The sequence below is a fragment of the Pangasianodon hypophthalmus genome, chromosome 6 (genome assembly GCF_027358585.1).
Source record: "Pangasianodon hypophthalmus isolate fPanHyp1 chromosome 6, fPanHyp1.pri, whole genome shotgun sequence".
NCBI classification, from domain to species: Eukaryota; Metazoa; Chordata; class Actinopteri; order Siluriformes; family Pangasiidae; genus Pangasianodon; species Pangasianodon hypophthalmus.
Genome location: NC_069715.1, coordinates 1,915,803 through 1,925,802, shown reverse-complemented (window position 1 = coordinate 1,925,802; position 10,000 = coordinate 1,915,803). Strand labels below are relative to the sequence as shown.

At 39.4% G+C, this 10,000-nt stretch overlaps 1 protein-coding gene across 2 annotated transcripts in view; it reads right to left on the bottom strand.

The window, feature by feature from the left end:
• Nucleotides 1-1,820, bottom strand: part of mapk6 (mitogen-activated protein kinase 6) — a 29,242-nt gene extending 27,422 nt beyond the window's left edge. For both annotated transcript variants that reach the window (XM_053234693.1, XM_053234694.1), the window contains exon 1: nucleotides 1,632-1,820. The gene's annotated coding sequence lies outside the window, so the exon portion shown is untranslated. The remainder of the gene's footprint in view (nucleotides 1-1,631) is intronic.
• Between the last annotated feature and the right edge of the window lie 8,180 nt (nucleotides 1,821-10,000).

The window sequence follows — 10,000 nt, the reverse complement described above, 5'->3', positions numbered from 1 at the left end:
ACACACACACACACACACACACACACACACACACACTAATTACCATATACTTAATTTAAATTGTTTGTGCTGTCCTGTAACTGCTGTGTGTGTGTGTGTGTGTGCGCTATTGTCCATTCTGCTCTCAGCCAATCAGAACGTACCGTACTAGACCGTACGAGATCTCTGATGCAATCTTGATTGAGAAACACGTGTTGATAAAACTTTTATTGCTTGATAACTGATAAAACTTTATGTTTATGTCTAGCATTGAGGACGTAGTAAAGAAATCCGACTTTGATACTGAGCTCTAATGTTTACAACAGAATTAAAACCCTGTCTCAATACACACTTGAAAAAAAAGTGACGTGTGTAATAGCGTCATCTTTTTCAGAAATTAGTCTATAAAATAAAAAAAATTAGAATACTGATAATAACACTATTACAACGATAACAGCAATTCACTATAGCTAGCATGTTTGTGTTAGCGTTTCCTGAAATGATATAGCGTTAAAATATATCTTTCTGAAAATATATGTGCTTTATTAAATATATTAAATATCATAAAAATAATAATTAAATATAGCTAGGTGGCTAGTGTTACACATAATTAGCTACACTGTTAGCTAGCTTTGGAGTTAGCAACTGTTGTTAAACTTTTGCTACAGAATCTAGATAGCTAGTTAACTCAACGCACTGGACTGCATTTAGTGCTAACTGACACTAGCATGCTAACAGAGCGACGTGTGTTTTGATAGATTTTAGCGAGCTAGCTGTGTTTAGCTCTTCATTGTAAGGCTAGCTTGCTAGGTATTCATAGTAAATACATTATAAATTCATTTTAATGAGCTAGCTAGCTGTTTGCATTTAAAATATTCCAATGACAGCTTGTAAGGTAATGCTAGCAAGCTAGTAATAGTAAATAGATTACTATAACTAGCTGTTTAAGGTTAGCTAAAACATTTCAATGGCAGCTAGCTAGTTAGTTCTAATAAATTTAATAATCCAATTAGCTAGCTAGCTGTTTATGTTTGGCTAACCTACATAACAGACATACAATGACAGCTAGCTAGTTAAAGTAAATAGATTATAGTGTAAACAAATTAGCTAGTTAGCTTGTGTAGCAGGATAAAGTGAACTAGCCTTCATTCCCCAGTTTTTTTAAAGATATTTTTTAGTTTAGTTGTATAGCAGTTGTGGAAATTTCATGTGAGTGATAATTCAATCAATCAATCAATAATAATAATAATAATAATAATAATAATAATAATAAAAGGTCATTAAAGTTCATGGTTCTGTAATCTCTTTAGTGCTGTGTGTGTGTGTGTGTGTGTGTGTGTGTACAGTCTGTTCTCATGTCCATGCCAACGTAAGTCGGATCAAACGCCCTCAATACCCATAATGCCCTGCTGCAGACGGGTGGGGTGGGGTGGGGTGAGGGGGTGCAATGACAGGCGATATGTGTGTGTGTGTGTGTGTGTGTGTGGGTGTAACAGTTCACCTGTTCTGCATGTGTGTTTGTGTAAGAGAATAAAATAGAAATACATTCCCTACTTCAAACTTCACCTGTCACCTGTGTGTGTGTGTGTGCATGTGTGTGTGTGTGTGTGTGTGTGCGCACGTGTGTGTGTGTGTGTGTGTGTGTGTCTTACCAGGTCTGAAAGAGTCCAGTGTCCCCTTAAGCTTCATGTTCAGTGTTTAATCCATAAAAAGTCCAAAATGTTCAGTGTTAATATCCAGCGTGTTTAGGAGAGAAAGTCCGGTACACAAGTGTTTAGTTCAGTTCAGCGTGTTCGTGTGTGTGTGTGTGTGTGTGTGTGTGTGTGTGTGTGTGTGTGCAGGAGTGCTGTTACTGAGACGAGGCTCCATGCCGGGTTAAATATAGGCCATGAGGGAAAGGGGAGGGGATCTGACTGTGTATGGCCCTGTCCTATTACAGACCTCTACACACACACACACACACACACACACACACACACACTCTCTCTCTCTCTCTCTCTCTCTCGCTCTCTCTTTCTGCTTAAAGTACCATGGAAGTATCATTTTTAAACAATGTGTCTCATGATAACAGCTTCACCTTCATTACAAATACCAGGCTGTATGAATATGCATGAATGTATTTGAATATGCAAATTAAACACGCCCCCATAATTGTCCTACCTATTAGCTATCTATTAGCTGCGAATAAACTAGTTTACGTAAGTCATTTCAGCATCAGAGTCAAATTTATATTCTACCACTGATTTGTGACATGTCAAGAATATAACGTCCTGTTACCATGACAACCGCAACCACAGAACCTGCTCAGTTAGCTCAGTTAGCTAGCTAATCCACTGTATTATGCAGCTTCTCTACCCACCATCGACACCTCATACAACAACCGCTGCATCTGCAAAGCCACCAGCATTGCGGACGACCTCTCACCTCTCACCCCTCACCCCTCACCCCTCTCACTCCTCTCACTCCTCTCACGAACTCTTCACCCTCCTGCCATCTGGCAGAAGGTCCAGGAGCGTCCGTGCTACCACCACCACCACCACCAGTGGCAACAGTTTCTTCCCTGAGTCAGTCAGATTACTCACCACCCTGCTGTCTCCCAGCGCTCACCTGAGCGAGTCTAACACCTAACGCAGTATGACTCAGAAACACTGCACACCTGCGCCGTACAAAGCCGCATCAGATACTTTATTATAGAACTCGTTTTTGCTGCCAATACTTCTGTTATACCTATTGCTGCTACACTACAAAATAGCTTACAGTTTACAGCCCATGTCCTGTGTATTTACTGTCTTGAGTATTTATTGTCTTGTATATTTATTGTTTTGTGTATTTATTGTTTTGTGTATTTATTGTCTTGAGTATTTATTGTTCTGTATATTTATTATCCTGTGAATTTATTGTCCTGTGTATTTATTTTCTTGTCTATTTATTGTCTTGAGTATTTATTGTCTTGTGTATTTATTGTCTTGTATATTTATTGTCTTGTGTATTTATTGTCTTGTGTATTTATTGTCTTGTATATTTATTGTCTTGTGTATTTATTTTCTTGTGTATTTATTGTCTTGAGTATTTATTGCCTGAGTATCTATTTTCTTGTGTATTTATTGTTTTGTGTATTTATTGTCTTGAGTATTTATTGCCTGAGTATCTATTTTCTTGTGTATTTATTGTTTTGTGTATTTATTGTCTTGAGTATTTATTGTCTTGTATATTTATTATCCTGTGTATTTATTGTCTTGTGTATTTATTGTCTTGTGTATCTATTTTCTTGTGTATTTATTGTATTGTGTATTTATTGTCTTGTATATCTATTTTCTTGTGTATTTATTGTTTTGTGTATTTATTGTCTTGAGTATTTATTGTCCTGTATATTTATTATCCTGTGAATTTATTGTCTTGATTATTTACTGTCTTGAGTATTTATTATCTTGATTATTTACTGTCCTGCACTCGTCTCACACTGTGGTGTGTTTGCACTTTATGGAGTCTTGCGTACTCTTCTGTGCTGCACCATGGTCCTGGAGAAACAACATTTCATTCCAGAGTATACAAGCTGTATAGAAGAATGGCAATAAAACTCACTTGACTTATATATAAACACATAAAGGTAACACAGAGCAGGGTAAGAACACAGCAATGAGCAGCATCATTCTGTCATTTTGTTGTGTGTGTGTGTGTGTGTGTGTGTGCGTGCGTGAGTGTGTGTGTGTGTGTGTGTGTGTGTGTGTGTGTGGCATTCCTGCATTCTTGGCAGGTTTGTTTACTCAAGTCACTGGTTATAAATGGGACAGTTTGCGTGTCATTACACACATTAAGGTCATCTCGATTAGTTGGTTTCTCACATCTGTGTGTGTGTTTGTGTGTGTGAGAGAGAGAGAGAGTGAGATAGTGTAGGTGTTTGTGTGTGTGTGTGTGTGTGTGTGTAATCACACCTTGTAATCTCTCTCACACACACACAGTCCATTTATTTTTCTCTCCAAAATCAGTGTGTCTGTTTAACAAATCATGCAACAAACACGATTAATCTCTTCATTAATAAACACTTTATTAAAATTTAATTAATATGTAAGTACATTATAATGATTTAGCTCTGGAGCAGCTGAGCAAATCTAAGTTAGCATCTCTGTGTGTGTGTGTGTGTGTGTGTTTATCTCTCTAAGAAACAGTGTATATACACACACACACACACACACACATACATACAGAGGTCAAGATGTGTTCGAGATTTTCTCGTGTTTAACATTAACATATGCATGTGTGTAATGAGTGACAGATCAGCCGAGCGTGTGTGTGTGTGTGTGTGTGTGTGTGTGTGTGTGTGAGTGTGTGTGTAATGAGTGACAGATCAGCCGAGCGTGTGTGTGTGTGTGTGTGTGTGTGTGTGTGTGTGTGAGTGTGTGTGTAATGAGTGACAGATCAGCCGAGCGTGTGTGTGTGTGTGTGTGTGTGTGTGTGTGTGTGTGTGTGAGTGTGTGTGTAATGAGTGACAGATCAGCCGAGCGTGTGTGTTTTATGGCCATGTGTACACTCGATCATACGACAGGTCAAAGTTGTAGACAAGAGGATAAGGAAATGTGTGAAGGGCATAGTGTGTGTGTGTGTGAGTGTGTGTGAGTGTGTGTGTGTGTGGTCACTGTTTTATACCTGATCCTGCACACACACTCAGTGCCAAATCCCAATTCTAGTTTTATTGCTAGAAGACTTTTAAGGAAATGCCCAGATACACAACACACAATACATTCTGTTTTATTACTGTCTGTCTGTCTGTCTGATCATCTGTCTGTCTGTCTGATTATCTGTCTGTCTGATTATCTGTCTGTCTGATTATCTGCCTGTCTGTATGTCTGTCTGTCTGATTATCTGTCTGTCTGATTATCTGCCTGTCTGCCTGTCTGTCTATCTGATTATCTGTCTGTCTGTCTGATCATCTGTCTGTCTGTCTGTCTGATCATCTGTCTGTCTGTCAGTCTGATTATCTGCCTGTCTGTCTATCTGATTATCTGTCTGTCTGTCTGTCTGATCATCTGTCTGTCTGATTATCTGTCTGTCTGATTATCTGCCTGTCTGTATGTCTGTCTGTCTGATTATCTGCCTGTCTGTCTATCTGATTATCTGTCTGTCTGTCTGTCTGATCATCTGTCTGTCTGATTATCTGTCTGTCTGATTATCTGCCTGTCTGTATGTCTGTCTGTCTGATTATCTGTCTGTCTGATTATCTGCCTGTCTGCCTGTCTGTCTATCTGATTATCTGTCTGTCTGTCTGATCATCTGTCTGTCTGTCTGTCTGATCATCTGTCTGTCTGTCAGTCTGATTATCTGCCTGTCTGTCTGTCTGTCAGTCTGATTATCTGCCTGTCTGTCTATCTGATTATCTGTCTGTCTGTCTGTCTGATCATCTGTCTGTCTGATTATCTGTCTGTCTGATTATCTGCCTGTCTGTATGTCTGTCTGTCTGATTATCTGTCTGTCTGATTATCTGCCTGTCTGCCTGTCTGTCTATCTGATTATCTGTCTGTCTGTCTGATCATCTGTCTGTCTGTCTGTCTGATCATCTGTCTGTCTGTCAGTCTGATTATCTGCCTGTCTGTCTATCTGATTATCTGTCTGTCTGTCTGTCTGATTATCTGTCTGTCTGATCATCTGTCTGTCTGTCTGTCTGATTATTTGCCTGTCTGATTATCTGCCTGTCTGTATGTCTGTCTGTCTGATTATCTGTCTGTCTGTCTGTCTGATCATCTGTCTGTCTGTCTATCTGATTATCTGCCTGTCTGTCTACCTGATTATTTGTCTGTCTTTCTGTCTGATTATCTGTCTGTCTGATCATCTGTCTGTCTGTATGTCTGTCTGTCTGATTATCTGTCTGTCTGATTATCCGCATGTCTGTCTGCCTGTCTGCCTGTCTGATTATCTGCCTGTCTGTTTGATTGTCTGTCTGATTACCTGTCTGTCTGTCTGATTATCTGCCTGTCTGTCTGATTATCTGTCTGTCTGATCATCTGTCTGTCTGTCTGTCTGATTATCTGCCTGTCTGTCTTATTATCTGTCTGTCTGATCATCTGTCTGTCTGATTATCTGCATGTCTGTCTGTCTGCTACGTGTGTGATATTTGTACTGTATGTGTTAGGTGTGTCAGGCAGACTTTCTCAGTCAGATAGAAGTGTGTGTATGTGTGTGTGTGTGTGTGTGTGTGTGTGTGTTTAGCAGATTGGTCTTGAGGGACTTGTTCTGTTGTGTATTTTCCAACAACATGCAGTGCAGCGAGACCTTTAACAATTAGCACATGATTCTCTCTCTCTCTCTCTCTCTCTCTGTCCCAATATTTAAATAATATGACAATAAATCATCATGTATCACTACTTTTTCAAGATGAAGTGTGTGTGTGTGTGTGTGGGTGTGTGTGGTAGTAGTGTGGCTCAGAGGGTGTATGAATACCACACAACCTTCAGTGAAGTGTAAAGCAACTGGAACTACTTTTCACACCGTTAGAAAGAAACGGCTTCGTTACCAGGTTTGTATCTGAATGTTTAGTAAGTGATTGTGTAAATCATCACCCACTCGGCTCTACAGGTTTGTCTCAGAAACACCTTTCACACGTAAACACTCTAATAATCTTCGGATTATGGAATAAAATGTAATCTTTATACGGAGGAGTGAACAGAGCGACAGGTCAGAGTCTAAAGAGGCTGTAAAACTTTCACTCATTAAAGCAGACTGCGGAAAAAAACGTTTCATTGACCTCTGACCTTTGAACTGCAGATATGTTTATGGAGCACACTGATGCCAATGGAGATTGCCAATCATTAGTACATTCTCTCATTAACTTACACACACACACACACACACACACATTCCCTTTGTTCTTCATTATTCACTTCTTGTTCACGTGAATCAAACTTGGAGAGTTGATTCATTTGATTCAGAAAATGAGCAGCTGCAGTGAACTGATAATAAGAGAACTTGTACAATTTAGAATAAATAAGTGTGTGTGTGTGTGTGTGCGTGTGTGTGTGAGTGTGTGTGAGAGAGAGCGAGCGAGAGAGACACATGATACAGCAGCTGATGAATATTTGGACTTTATTTTCTGATCTAATCTGATAAAATGAAAGCACACCGATGTGCCAAAACATCCAAAGCGAAATCCTGCACAGTGTATTACGGACAAAATTACACCACAGCGCTGCTGAATTCTGGATTCTGATTGGTCAGAAGGTGTTGATTAATTTTCTATAACAGCAGCTCTGACAGTAGTGCAGGTTTATATTAATGCAAAGCTCATTCACAGGGACGTGTCCAGCAGACGCTCCACGTAAACAGATTAAAAACCGTGTGTAATCGTTTGATCTGATGAAGGTTTCTGTAAGGAGATATTTATTATTATTTAAAATTTATGGAAGGAGTCTCCAGTGTCAGAGGTAAAGCTGTAACTTTAAGTTTTCTGACATCTTTAGGACAGACATCTTTGTCTTAGAGAGAGAAGAAAGAGAGGCTGGTGAGGGAATGACTGTTTATAGCTGCTATAACGTAAGTGACAACAGGAACTAACTTGTTTCATGCAACTGTAAATGGATAAAAAGTATGACGAGTCATTCTTTAATGAATAAATCATTGTAACTGTTGGCAAATGGCTGTGCTTTAAGAGGAACAAAACACTTTTGGACGTGCTGTTATAGGAAAATAATCAACTTCAGAGTGCTAACAGTAACATGAACCTGATATCAGTACCAGTATCTGTATCTGTATCAATACCAGTATCAGTACCAGTACCAGTACCTGTATCTGTATCAATACCAGTATCAGTACCAGTACCTGTATAAGAACCAGTACCAGTATCTGTATCAGTACCATTATCTGTATCAGTACCAGTAGCTATATCAGTACCAGTGCTAGTATCAGTACCAGTATCTATATCAGTGCTAGTATGTGTATCAGTACCTGTATATATATCAGTACCAGTACCATTATCTGTATTAGTACCAGTACCCATATCAGTACCTGTATCTGCATCAGTATCAGTACCAGTAGCTGTATCAGTACTAGTGCTAGTATCAGTATCAGTACCTGTATCTATATCAGTACCAATGCTAGTATCTGTATCAGTACCAGTACCCGTATCAGTACCTGTATCAGTATCAGTGCTAGTATCAGTATCAGTACCAGTATCAGTACCTGTATCTATATCAGTACCAGTACATGTATCTGTATCAGTATGAGTGCTAGTATCAGTATCAGTACCAGTACCAGTATCTGGATCAGTACCAGTGCTAGTATCAGTATCAGTACCATTAGCTGTATCAGAATCAGTATCAGTACCTGTATCTGCATTTGTATCAGTACCTGTATCAGTACCTGTATCAGTACCAGTGCTAGTATCAGTACCAGTATCTGGATCAGTACTGATACAACATACACCACAACATGACTCTCAGAGAGCTGTGATCATTACACACAAACATCAGTAAGATAATCTACTGTTAACATTATACTGTACTGGTAACACACACACTCACACACACTCACAAACACACACACACACACACACACACACACACACACACACACTGAGAGTGTGAGAGAGTGTGTTGTATGTTTTGAACAGAGGTGTGTGTGGATGTTCTGTTGATCCTGCTGTGTGCCTGTCAGAAGAATCTCATCTCTGGCTGCCGGACATCGACCTCACTCGCTCTGCAGAAACACACGCACACACACACACACACACTCACACACACACACACACACACACACACACACTATCAGCTGTAAGATCTGAGGCAGATAAAGATGAGATACAGTATCAGTACACAAACATTAACACACACATGCCACAGCGAGCTGATATTCAGACTGTGTGTGTGAGTGTGTGTGAGTGTGTGTGTGTGTGAGTGTGTGTGTGTGTGTGTGTGTGTGTTTATGTGCACGGTACTGTTTTTCCAGCTGTTACCTGCTGGGGTCTGTACTGAACTTCACTGCAGGGGGCGGGGCTCTGGACCTCTGCAGGGGGCGGAGCTATGGAGCGGTTTATCAGGGTACAGTGTAATATGACGATGGTACGATCCGCTTTCTTTCATAACATTACAGACAGGAGGAGAGTTCACACTCCTCCATTACCATCTGTTTCTCTCTCCTTTTTATATTTATTCTATTTCTTTCTTTCTTTCTTTGTTTTTATATTTCTTTCATATTTCTATTTCTTTATGGTTCTATTGCTCTCATCTGTCTGTTTGTTCTCTTTTTTTTATTAATTTTTCTTTCTTTCTTTCTGTCTATTTCACTGAGCTTTTATTTTTCATCTTTTCTTTCACCTTTTTCTGATTGTTGCTCTCTCCATTTTTTTTCTATTTCCCCATTATTCCTATTTCTATTTATCTCTCTTTATACTCTTCTTTCTTTCTTTCTTTCTTTCTATTTCAACTCTGTTTAATTCTCATGATCATGTTACAGATGTCTTTAACACAGATGTATTTCTAGTTGTAGTAGCTGCACTTATTACGCACACACACACACACACACACACACACATTTATTACTTGAATCACATTGTGTGTGTGTGTGTGTGTGTGTGAGTTAATGTGTGTGTATACTGATACTGTATCTCATCTTTAAATGCCTCAGATTTTACAGCCCCTAATGAGTGTGTGTGTGTGTGTGTGTGTGTGTGTCTGGTTCCTGGAATTCGGGTTCTGAAGGTTCACAGAAGCTGAAATGAGCTATAAAACACTCCACTGTGGAGGGAAACGCCATCATTAGAGCAGAGTCACACACACACACACACACACACACACACACACACACACAGTGAATAAAGAGGCTTTTTAGAGGTTTAAACTTTGCCTGAGAATCGACAAATTCAATGATACATCACCTCGAAATATTCATTTATCTCTCTCTCTCTCTCTCTCTCTCTCTTATAATATATATCTTTATTCTGTCTTTCTTTCATTCTCTATCTCTCTCTCTCTGTAATTGATTTCTCATTAGCGACATCAGAGAGATGTGGGTTGCCATGGTAACGCTGTCCTTTGTC